Genomic DNA, 11,329 nt, shown 5'->3' with positions numbered 1-11,329 from the left:
TGGGGCACTGATGCTATGTTGGAGGAACTCTGAACTCTGAACAGTCCAACCATTCTGGAGAACAATTTGGAATTATGCCCAAAGTGATATAATCTGTGCATACCTTTTGACCCAGAAATACCATTTCTAGATCTATATTACGAGATCAAAGAAAAGGAAAAAGGACCTATCTGTCAAAAATACTTATAGCAGCCCTTTTGGGGATGGCAAAGAATTGGAAATTGAGGAGATGTCTATCAATTAAGCAATGATTGAACAAGTTATGGTATATAATTATGATGGAATACCATCATGCCATAGGAAATAGTGAACATGGTGTTTTTAGAAACCTGTAAAGACTTATAAGATCTCATGAAAAGTGAAATGAGAAGAACCAGGAGAACATAACATACACAGTAAAAGCAATATTGTAAGGATGATTAATTGTGAAAGACTGATTTACTCTGATCAAGACAATGATTCAATTTCAAAGGACCCATGGGGGGAAATGTTATCCAGCACCAGAGAGAGAACATATAAACTCTGAATTTTGATTGAAGCATACTAAATTTATTTTATTTTTATTTTTTATATTTGTTCATATTTTCTTTTGCCACAAGGCTAATTTGGAAATATATTTTGCATCGCATAACATTTATAATCAAAATCAAATTGCTTACCTTTTCAAGGAGGGGAGGAAGGGTAGAAAGAAGAAAGAGAAGTTTTATTTTATTTTAAGTTTTTGCTTCAATATTTATTCAGGAAATTGTTGTATGGTTTTCTTTTTCTGTTTTGACTCTACCTAGTTTAGGTGTTAAGACACCATATTGTATCACAGGTAAAGAAGGAACCTGACCTAATTTCTTCTATGTTTCTTTTTTAACAATTTTTTGGTCTTTATTAATTTGTTTGTTTACTTTTAGTTTACAAGATTCAGTTCCACAATTCCTTGAGTTTCAAATTCTCTCCTTCCCTCTCCTCCCCCCCCACCATGATGGAATACAATCAAGTATAGGATCTGCAAATACTTTCACATTCAACATTAGCCAGGTTATAAAGAAGGATTGTATCAGATGGAATGAACAATGGGAAAGAGGAAACAAAACTAAACAAGAAAAAGAAAAAGATCAGGTAGTTTGCTTCAATCTGGATTCAAACTCAGCTCTTTCTAGTTCTTCCTCTGGATGTAGACATCTCTCTCCATCATGAGTCTTTTGGGGTTGACTTATAACCCTGCATTGCTGAGAAGAGTCCAATCTATCAAAGTGGGTCATCAAACATACGCTGTGTCGGTAATTGTGTACAAATTTTTCCTGGTTCTACTCTCCTCACTCAGCATCAGTTTGTATTAGCCTCTCCAGGTAAATATGAAGTACATCTCCTCCTAGTTTCTTATAGCACAATAGTATTCCATTACAATCATATACCACAACTTGTTCAGCCATTCCCCAATTGATGGGTACCCCCTTAATTTCCAAGTCTTTGCCATCACAAAAAGAGCTGCTATAAATATTTGTGTACATATGGGTCTTCCTCCCACTTCTATGATCTCTTTGGGATACAACCCTAGAAGTAGTATTGCTGGGTCAAAGGGTATGAAATTATTTATAGCTTTTGGGCATAATTCCAGATTGCTCTCAGAAAGGCTGGATCAGTTCACAACTCCACCAGCAATGTATTAGTGTTCCAATTTTTCTGAAAGAGAATTTTTAAGTCAAATTTTTTTAAATGCTTGTTAATTTTTTACATGTTATTGGGAAATATTTAATAAAATAAATAAAATGTATACATATACATGTGCATATATATTATATATATATTTTATATTCATATTTAATTGATTGGTTTGGTTTAGGCACCTACACCAGGCAAGTTTTTAGGACAAAGAAGTAGAAATGGAAATTGTAACAAGTCTTATAAACCAGAAGGAGATGCTAACCTAAGGGAACTTCTAATACATATGCTTCTGGAAAGGACTACAGCTCACTCTCCCACCTTTGAACCCCCTTTATATGTAGATTGTACTTCTGGAGAAGAAAACCATATAACCTAACCCCTCATTTTCCTCACCTCTTTCCTCATACAGATGAAGAAACAGTCCCAACTATGTGATTTGCCTAAGGTGATTCAAATACTAAATAACAGAGGTCTAATTTGAACCCAAGTCCTCTGACTCTAAAACTTGTGCTTATACTTATGAATTCGACAGCAAATATAGAAATATATACCCACAGAACTTGTGTGGATAATACAAAGAGTGTTTGCCTGTGTTTAAACCTTCCACTAATAATCCCCATCCAGAAAAAGACCTATAGAGTATGAATATATAAAGACCTATAGAGATCAAAGCATATTGTTTGTTCTCTCACTCTTTTTTCTTCTCCTTTTGCTTGTTTCTTCTTTCTCATGGTTTTCCCCATTGCTTCTAATTCTTCTTTACAACATTACGAATATGAAAATATGTTTTAATATGAATGTATTTGTATAGCCTAATCAGATTGCATGCCGTCTTGGGGAGGGGGGAGGAGAGGCAGTGGCAGTGGCAGAAAATTTAGAACTCAAAATCTTATGGAAGCGAATGGTAAAAATTGAAAATTAATTAATTATTTTTTTTAAAAACACTAATATTTACTCAATTGGCTTATTTGTTGTGTGATGAAATAATAATAATAATAGCACCTTAAAACCTAAACCAATAGAATGGAAGTTCTGGGTGGTTCTACAAAACTAAACAGATTTTTGGTATAGACCTGTTGATGGTTATATTCATGAGAGCCAGCCAGGACACATTTGGATATAGTCATCACTAGAAGGCTGGCCATCAAATAATAATTTTTAAAATAAAATGCATACATTTAAATTTAAATAAAATACAAGACATTTAAGGCATCTAAAAGGTAGAGACAGTTTCAACTGGTGTCATTTGAAGGGAAAGTTCATGTTGATGAAACTGTCTCTATTGAAGTACTGAAAACCACTAATCCTTTAAAAACTAAACCAAATCTGTATTGACAGAATGAAAGGACACCTACAATATTAAGCAGTTCTGCTTCAGTTCTTCAGAAATTTATTGAGTGCTTAATATGTGCACAGAACAAAGTACAATGGGAGAAAGCGTAAGACAGATTAAGCCCTCAAAGAGTTTGTAATCATTTTGGGGAAATAACATTTTCACAGATAACTTACACTTGACAAACAAATACAAAACAAAAGGAGACTAAATTATCAAGTGAGTGTAACGTATTGCCTAATAACATTGCAAAAATGTGTCACAGACATATTACTGAGGGTTGGGAGGGCACTTAGTGGTCATCTAGGCCAATACAGGAAAATAATCTCAACTAACTGAAAAATGGTTGTCTACCATGAAGACCCTTAAGCAAATGATAACTGACTATCTCCTAAGGCATCTCATTCTGCTTTTAGATGCCTCTCATTATTAGGAAGTTCTTTCTTAAATCAAGCCAAATTTTACCTCTTTTTACCTTCCTCCCATATCTCTTGACTATTTGGTCCCTCTTGGACCAAATAGAACAAAGTGAATATTTCTTCCAACAATTCTGCTTAAGAACAAAATTATCTACCTTCTCTATACTCCTATCTTCTCTTTCCTAGGCTAATATCTCAAATTTATTCAAATAATCCAAAAATGAGATAGAGACAAAGCTCTTTAACATCCTGGTTTCCTTCCCTGTCCATTTGTCACCTTATCAATATATTTTAAAATAGCCATGCCTAGAATGGGGCAAAATATTCCATAGATGTTCTGCTAGCATTTCCTTATTTCTAGAAGCTACACCTCTCTTATTACATATAATAAATATCTTGGATGATAAGAAAATTATTGTGGAAAGTTTAGGGAGGATATGGCACTTGAGATGACCATTGAAAGATATGTGGGAAAAAGAGAATTCCCTGCAATGGAAATAGTTTTGGAAAATGTATAGAGAAGAGAAAAAAGCATTTTTGATAGAATACATATTCATTGGAATGAAAGATACATGTTGGAACAAATGAAAATAAACTTACCTAGAACAGAATAACTTGTATATGAAAGATAATGAAGGGCCATTGTAATTAAATGAAATGTTAGAAGTGATATTTAAATAAAACAAATCTGATTTATGTGTAGTACAGATTGGAAGTGGGAGGGCCTGGAGACAAGAAGATCAGTTTGGAAATCATTGCAGTAAACTATATGGAAGGCCATAAAGGCCTAGGGTACTGGATGATGGCAGTGGAAACAGAGTTGGTACAAATCCATTGCCAAGGTTTAGTTAAGATCTATGCTTCATTAGAAGCATTATTGGTAAAGAAAGCTGACTTTTTTATTTGCTTTGTAAGAAGAAGAATCTTAATGAAAGGTTACATAAAGAGATGTAAAGCATTTAGGGCTACAGAGGTAATAGACCTGCTATACACTGTCCTGGTAAGACTCTTGAGTCTTATATACATATCTGTGTACCACATTTTTCAAACCATATTGATAAGTTAGAGAGAGAACACACAAGAATACCTAGAATGTTGAAGGTCTTTGAAATCGTGCCACATGACAACTGGTTGAAGGAACCTGGAACATATAGCCCGGACAGAAGACTCAGAGGGGACATGTTAGGTATCACATATTTGAAGAGATATTAAAGAGAATATTAGAGAGAATCTAAACTTCACCTGCTAGGCCTCAGAGGGCAGAACTACTGCAGCAGAAATGAACTCTAAGTTGCAAAGAGAAAACTTAGGTTGGATATAAGAAAACACCTCATAATGATTAGTGCTGTCCCAAAAGGAATGGTTTGCTTATGGAAGTAGTTGACTTGCCTCCACAAAAGTCCTCAAAAAAGTCTTAGATTATAGTTGGTAAGACTACTGATTCTTGTGAAGAATAGTTTGAACTATATAGGTTACCTCTAACCTTAGATTCCATGTATTTGTGTGTGTGAGAGTGTGTGTGTGTGTGTGTGTGTGTGTGTGTGTGATTCAGTAAGTACAAATCCTTGTGTAAAAAGGATGATATTTCCATTTCCCGGAGGCCTATAGTAAACGCTGTTGAACATATCCTCATTAACACAACTTCTCCTAGGGTTACATTTTTGTACCATAATGGTTTCTCTCCTGAATCTTTTACTCTTCCTCTCCTTGTACCAGCTCCTCTTTGGGTCACATAATCATAAACACATAACCACAATCACGATCATAGAATCTCAGAGTCCCAGAGTTGGAAGGTGCTCCAGGGTCTTCTGGACCAAGTCATACATGATCCTAAATTCCCTTGAAATTGTAATCCCAAGATGGATAGCCAATCTCTTTCTCCAGTAAGATGGCACTTACTTCCTCTTACAACAATCCATTCCACTTTTGTACAACACAAATTATTATGATTTTTCCCTTCTCTCAATCCTAAAATCTATCTCTCTATACCTTCTATTCAATGTCTATGGCCTTCTAGGCCATATAGGATTTGTCAAGTCACTTCCAAATAACATCACTTCAAGTAGTTGAAGGTAGCTATTGTAGTTCCACTCTCACCAGGTCTTCTACTTAATGGGGCTAGATATCCTCCTAGGTCCTTTAATCAATCTTCAAATGGCATGGTATTCATTTCCCTCTTTTTCATAGTTCCTGTCCATCATAGGCACACCAATTTGGTAATACACTTCTAAAATATGGAGGCAAGAAATAATTCTAAGTGTGTTAGTATTGACTAAAGGAGACTAAAGGAGAATTATCATTTCCCCTATTCTGTACAACATGTTATTCTGAATGCAATCTATCATAGCATTCATTTGGTTTTTTTTTTTTGGTCCCCAAGTAACATTATTGATTTTTACTGAGGTTCCAGTCTACTATAATTCCAATATTTCTTCCTTAAAACACTTTGTCTAATCAAACTCACCCCATATTTCACTTCTGCTATTAAATCATTAAGGTCAAGTATGGCATGTGACATTTACATCTAATAAATCACATCCAATTAGATTAAACCTATTGCTGTAGCTCATAAAAGTTTCCTTGTATCTTTAATTTATCATTTAATCTTTTTTGCTTTCTCTCCCATGTTCATGTCATTTGCAATTTTGATTAAAAATACTTTCTAAGCCTCCATAAAAGTCATTAATAAAATTATGTTATTTCATAGTCCCAACAAATCAGTGGGCATCTATTTGGCACAGCAAATCTAATGTCAGACCTAAAACCAGGAAGACCCGAGTTCAAATTCTGCCTCAGACACTTATTATGTGTGTGTGACCCTGGGAAAGTCACTTAAATCTGCTTGCCTCAATTTCCTCATCTGTAAGATGAGCTGGAGAAAGAAATGGCAAACCACTTTGGTATCTATGCCAAGAAAATCTCACATGAGGTCACAAAGAGCTGGGTATGATTAAATCTACTGAGCAACAATATCTAATCAATACAAAGTATTGTTAATTTTTCTTTCTTAATTTCTCTGACATTTAACTTTTCACTTCTATTCATACTGATACTCTTAATATCTCCCATTTGAACTTTTGTACTATATTCTGAACTAGAATCCTGTATCCAGTTCATTATTCTCCTTGCCAGAAGATTAATATTCTTGGAGCATCTTCCCTTATTTTACTTTTTTCTTATGGAGCTGATTACCAACAGTAGGATAAAAGCCATACCCCACAACCTTCCCCCAACTTACTTTTCATTCTTATTTTCTAATACTCCCCTTCACAACTTTCCTGCTTTAACCAAACTGCCCTAATTATTGCCAAATGGATACAATTTAGACCTTTTCCATTGTGTCCTTCAAGTCACATTGTCTCCTTCTTTCTAAAAACTTGTAAGGACTCTTTCCTCTGCATGTTGCTCTGCCACCTAATCAAACCTTATACATCCTTCAAAACCTTATACAAATGCCATATCCCTTATGCAGCCATCCTGGACCACCAAGCCACAACATGCCCTTCCTTTCAAATCCTTGGACATGAGTTGTCTTTGTCACTCATCTAACAATTACCACTTTTGTCCAGTATTCATAATTTTATTTTTGTGTATATGTTTTATTTCCCTGCCTAAATGAACCATTATTTCTGTTTGTGTCAAAAAAGGAAGCCATGGATTTTTTTTCTTTTCTTGATACGAGTAGCACCATTTTAGAATGTCTTCATTTCAGGTTGAATGAACACACATCTAATCCCAAAGGTTTGCTTTCTTTTATCCCAATTTCTAATCAAAAGCTAACCAAAAGATGAATTGTCTATTCTAAGCCTTTGTCAGAACCCATAGTCAGACACAGACCAACATATTGGAAAGTATTAATCCCCTGCCTTGAAACACAATAAACTGGATCCAAAGCCTATGACTGACCAGTTGTGAATCTGACATAATTATGAGCTATGTAAATTATAATTACTCTCAGGAAATACCTTATGTTTAGAAGCTCCCTTGCTGCACAGATTCACCTTTCTCCATGTAACAACTCAAGAATATCCATGTCTTAGCTTGTAACAATATGGAAAATAAAGTAAAAAATTTGGAAAATAAATTGTAATAAAACTTTTTCTTTCAAAGGCACTAAGATTCTCATATGAACTAAGTAATAGAAGATCATGTTTATGGCACTTATTAACAACTTTTGTGTGTATGAACCTTCACAGTAAGCTTTCAAAAATAGGATCTCAGTTTGATCCTCATGAGTAGTCCATGAGAAAGGCAGGATCTGTTCATTTTTTTTTCACTTTACAAATGAAGAAGCTAAGACTTGGACAGTGTAAATGCCCAAGGTCACACTTCTTTGTACAACTTGAAGCTAGGTCTTTCTGAAACCAAATATATAACTCTTATCATTACTCTGTGATGCCTCTCACATTCTTTCTAAGTTTTAATTGTCAAGCATTCTTGGTTTTTGTCTTTTCTTCTCTTCTAGGTACAAACTTGAGTAAACTAAGACTGGATAACATAAGCTAACACCTCCATTTCTTTTGTCACTGAATCTAAATGGGGCCATATTAGTCATTATTAGGAAAGCATCTTTTTATTGGGGGTGACATTCCTCTTTAGAAATGCTAGTCTTAAAAAATGTGGCAAGTGTAGGAGGGGAATAATCCCTAAATGTGTGAAATTTAAGCTTAACCCAGGACAGTTCCTGCCAAAGTTCTTTTCTATTATATAATGCTTAATGAACAGGATTGTTTTTAAAAGTGGAGAATGTTTTTGCAATGCAAAAATAGTGCAGTCTGCTTTGTACCTGGTATTTTCCATTTTGATGGAAATATATGGTTCACACACTAACAGTTCAGCTATGGGTATAAGCAACTCTCTTTTCTGCTTATATGCAAGATAGTATAGGTACCAAGTATAGAATGCAGATCCACGTTTTTGTTTTTCAGAAATAGGCCAGCAATTTTTAATGTGAACAATTAATCTAATATTAGAACATGAAAGAAAGTCATTCTCATAGACCTGGAAGGGATGCCAGATACCAGAAAGGACGCCCTTTGTATAAGAAGCATAAGAGGTTCCATTTATGTGTTACTTCAAAGTTTACAAATCTCTTTACAGATATTTCCATTTGATTCTCACAACACTGTGAAATACAGGATGAAAACACCTTTCCCCAAGAGTGTCCTGGAACCTGCTTGAACCAAATCTGGTAGTTAAATTTTCTTTTTTTTTTTTTTTGACAAGTAAAACTTTATTGACCTCAATAACAAAGTTGACTAAGAGATTTCAACATTTAGGACTTTCACATTCTCGCTATTTTATTCAACTATTCAAGCATTCATTTTTCCTAAATATACTCTGCTGATTAAGAAATTAAAAAACCTTTGTACATTAGAACATATTCAACAATTATACAATGGATTGCACTCTCCCGTCAAGTCTTCTTAGAGGGGGAAAAAACCAACTTTGTTCATCACAACCAGGACAGGATAAAATACCACTCTCCTTGGGAGAGATCTGTACTCCTTAATTGAAGTGCTGGTGCCTTCCTTCTTTTTGATGTTGTTTTAAGCCCAGATAGTAACCAGTATGATAGCCACTCATGTACCAGGCTACTTCCCAAAGCATCAGTATCTTCAGGAGAATCGGAAGACATGGGAGGTTGTAGGGGAATCAGTGGTGGTCCTGAAGGAAATGGTGGGGGCCAGCCTGTGAGAAAGGGTGGAGGGCCACTGAATTTCAATCCAGGCTTTCCTAGCCCTGGCACTGGGAGAGGAAGTGGTGGTGGAGGAGGGAAATAAGAATTCCAGTGAGTAGCTTTGGATTTGATACGGCCCTGTTTGCTTCCAGGTGACCTGGAGGATTTTTCACTTTCATCTGTTGAATACTGACTTTGACTTTCATTTTCACGAATAGGTTATTCATCACAAACTCCTTCACTGTTTGGAAGAAGATCTGACAAATTCTGTTCTTCTTTATTTCCATAGCCAGTGTAAACTACAACACAAGTCCCTCTCTTCAGATCAGCTGATGCAATAGTAGCTGGATATATGTTGCCATCTTCGGACCACACTGCACAACAAGCATCACCAACTTTCCACTGTTTCAATGAGACTGGGTTACTTTTTCTCTTGTTTCTGTTCTTAATATTTTTTCTTTTTGCTCCAGTACTTTTTTGTTTGTCTGAAGTTTCAGAAATTTCACCATTCTTTAAAGCATTCTTAAATGATGCCAAAGCTTTGTCATATGCTTTTATCAATGCTGTATCATCCCATATGTCAGAATCATCACTCTGCCCCGTACCTCTGCGGAACAATACCGGCTCCTCGTGCTCCGCCTTATGCAGCCATGGCGAGCAGAACCAGGGATCCAAGGCGCAGGCTCCACGGTTCCACTGTGCCTGGCCCCGCCTCTTGGAGACTTCTGGTAGTTAAATTTTCAATGTGAGGTTTTACACTTCAGAAATGAGCAAAAGTTATACAACAAAGTTTGATTCACTGTATTGTTATTTGTACAGACTTAAGGAAATGATGAAAAAAAAATATTAATTGTGCAGATCAAATTTAAAAGTTTATGTCATACTTTTTTTTCAAAGTACTAGTTGGTAAATATTTACTAGTATACCACTGCCTTAGTCCCATTTTACAGATTAGAAAATGGAGGATCAGAGAGATCAAGAGGGTTTACCTTAGATATACATACTTTGATAATTTGTGTCAGAAGTAGGACTCACACCCAGTTCTCATGACTCCAAGTTTGGTCAGTGCTCTTTCTTTTTTCCCCACTTTGTGTTCTACATAATGCTTAAAATACCATGGTCCATAATCCATGATTTTTCTTTTTTAATGCTGCCCACTGCCTTCAGCAAAGAGGACCATCATGGATCACCAGTGAGAATGGAGAGATGCGGCTGATGATGAGCAATCCAGCTCAAAATGGGGGCAGGAGATGTCAGGAAATTGATTAGCAGTAAACTTCAGGCACTTAAGAATCCTTCTACTTGAACCATCTTCATTGTATCACTTTAGCAATGATTTACTTTTTTTTTTTGTTTTGTCCCCCCACCCACCTTGTCTGTACCCTGAATTAACTTAATTAATTCCACCTTTACAATGTTATTTTGGCAATGGATTTATTGAGCTATTGCCATGCTCTTTGGAGTCTTCAGTCCTTCTTCCATATTTGTTGACCTTATACTGAGTTATTATTACTCTTGAATGGCATTGTCTACTCTCACCTGTGGGCATTTAAAGCCACAATGTTGTTGACTACAATCTAAGAATAGATAAACCCTTGTGTTCTTTGTGTTGTTGATAGAGTTGTACCTCATGCTTCATGTTTCAGAATGAATCTTTCTGCCACAGGAAAGCCTACTTCCCCAAGCTGGGGTCTCAAGCGAGATATAGCATACTTTCTTTTCATTTTTATGTAATTACAATAGCAATCTATCACTGGACAATAGTGAGAAAACCAAATTTCAAAGATGCTTAGTCATATGCTTCATATACAGCTATTTGCAAGCCTGAATATTCAAAATTAAAGTTGAGCAATTTACATTCCTACATGGAAAAACAATAATTGTAATTCATGAGATTTTTCTCAGTATGAGGATAGTTGAAGGGAATATACATACTATATATATATATATATATATATATATATATATATGTATGTGTGTGTATATATATATGTATGTATAGGAGGGTGTGCGTATAAATACATATGTGAGTGTATGTATATTTATATACATGTATACATAGAGGGCACAAGATCAGTTGAATAGGAAGGGATATGTAAAACATAAAATCAAGAGGTGAGAAAGGATTATAAAGGGAGAAGGAGAAAGGGAGAGATAGAATAGTGTAAATTCTCTCATATAAAAGAGGCAAGAGTGTGGGGGGCTATTGATATCCCGTCCTCTCACTTACCCATAGTAAGT

The 11,329-nt window shown here is 35.4% G+C and overlaps 1 pseudogene; it reads right to left on the bottom strand.

Annotated features, from left to right (window-relative positions):
- Positions 1-8,608: 8,608 nt before the first annotated feature.
- On the bottom strand, positions 8,609-11,322 carry LOC138166329 (survival motor neuron protein pseudogene; annotated as a pseudogene).
- Between the last annotated feature and the right edge of the window lie 7 nt (positions 11,323-11,329).

Source organism: Petaurus breviceps, unplaced genomic scaffold (genome assembly GCF_028583685.1).
Source record: "Petaurus breviceps papuanus isolate PSGF00001 unplaced genomic scaffold, PetGlider_PUasm1.0 221, whole genome shotgun sequence".
Classification (NCBI taxonomy): domain Eukaryota; kingdom Metazoa; phylum Chordata; class Mammalia; order Diprotodontia; family Petauridae; genus Petaurus; species Petaurus breviceps.
Note: the sequence above shows the minus strand (reverse complement) of the source record. Positions and strands in the feature narration are given on the sequence as shown.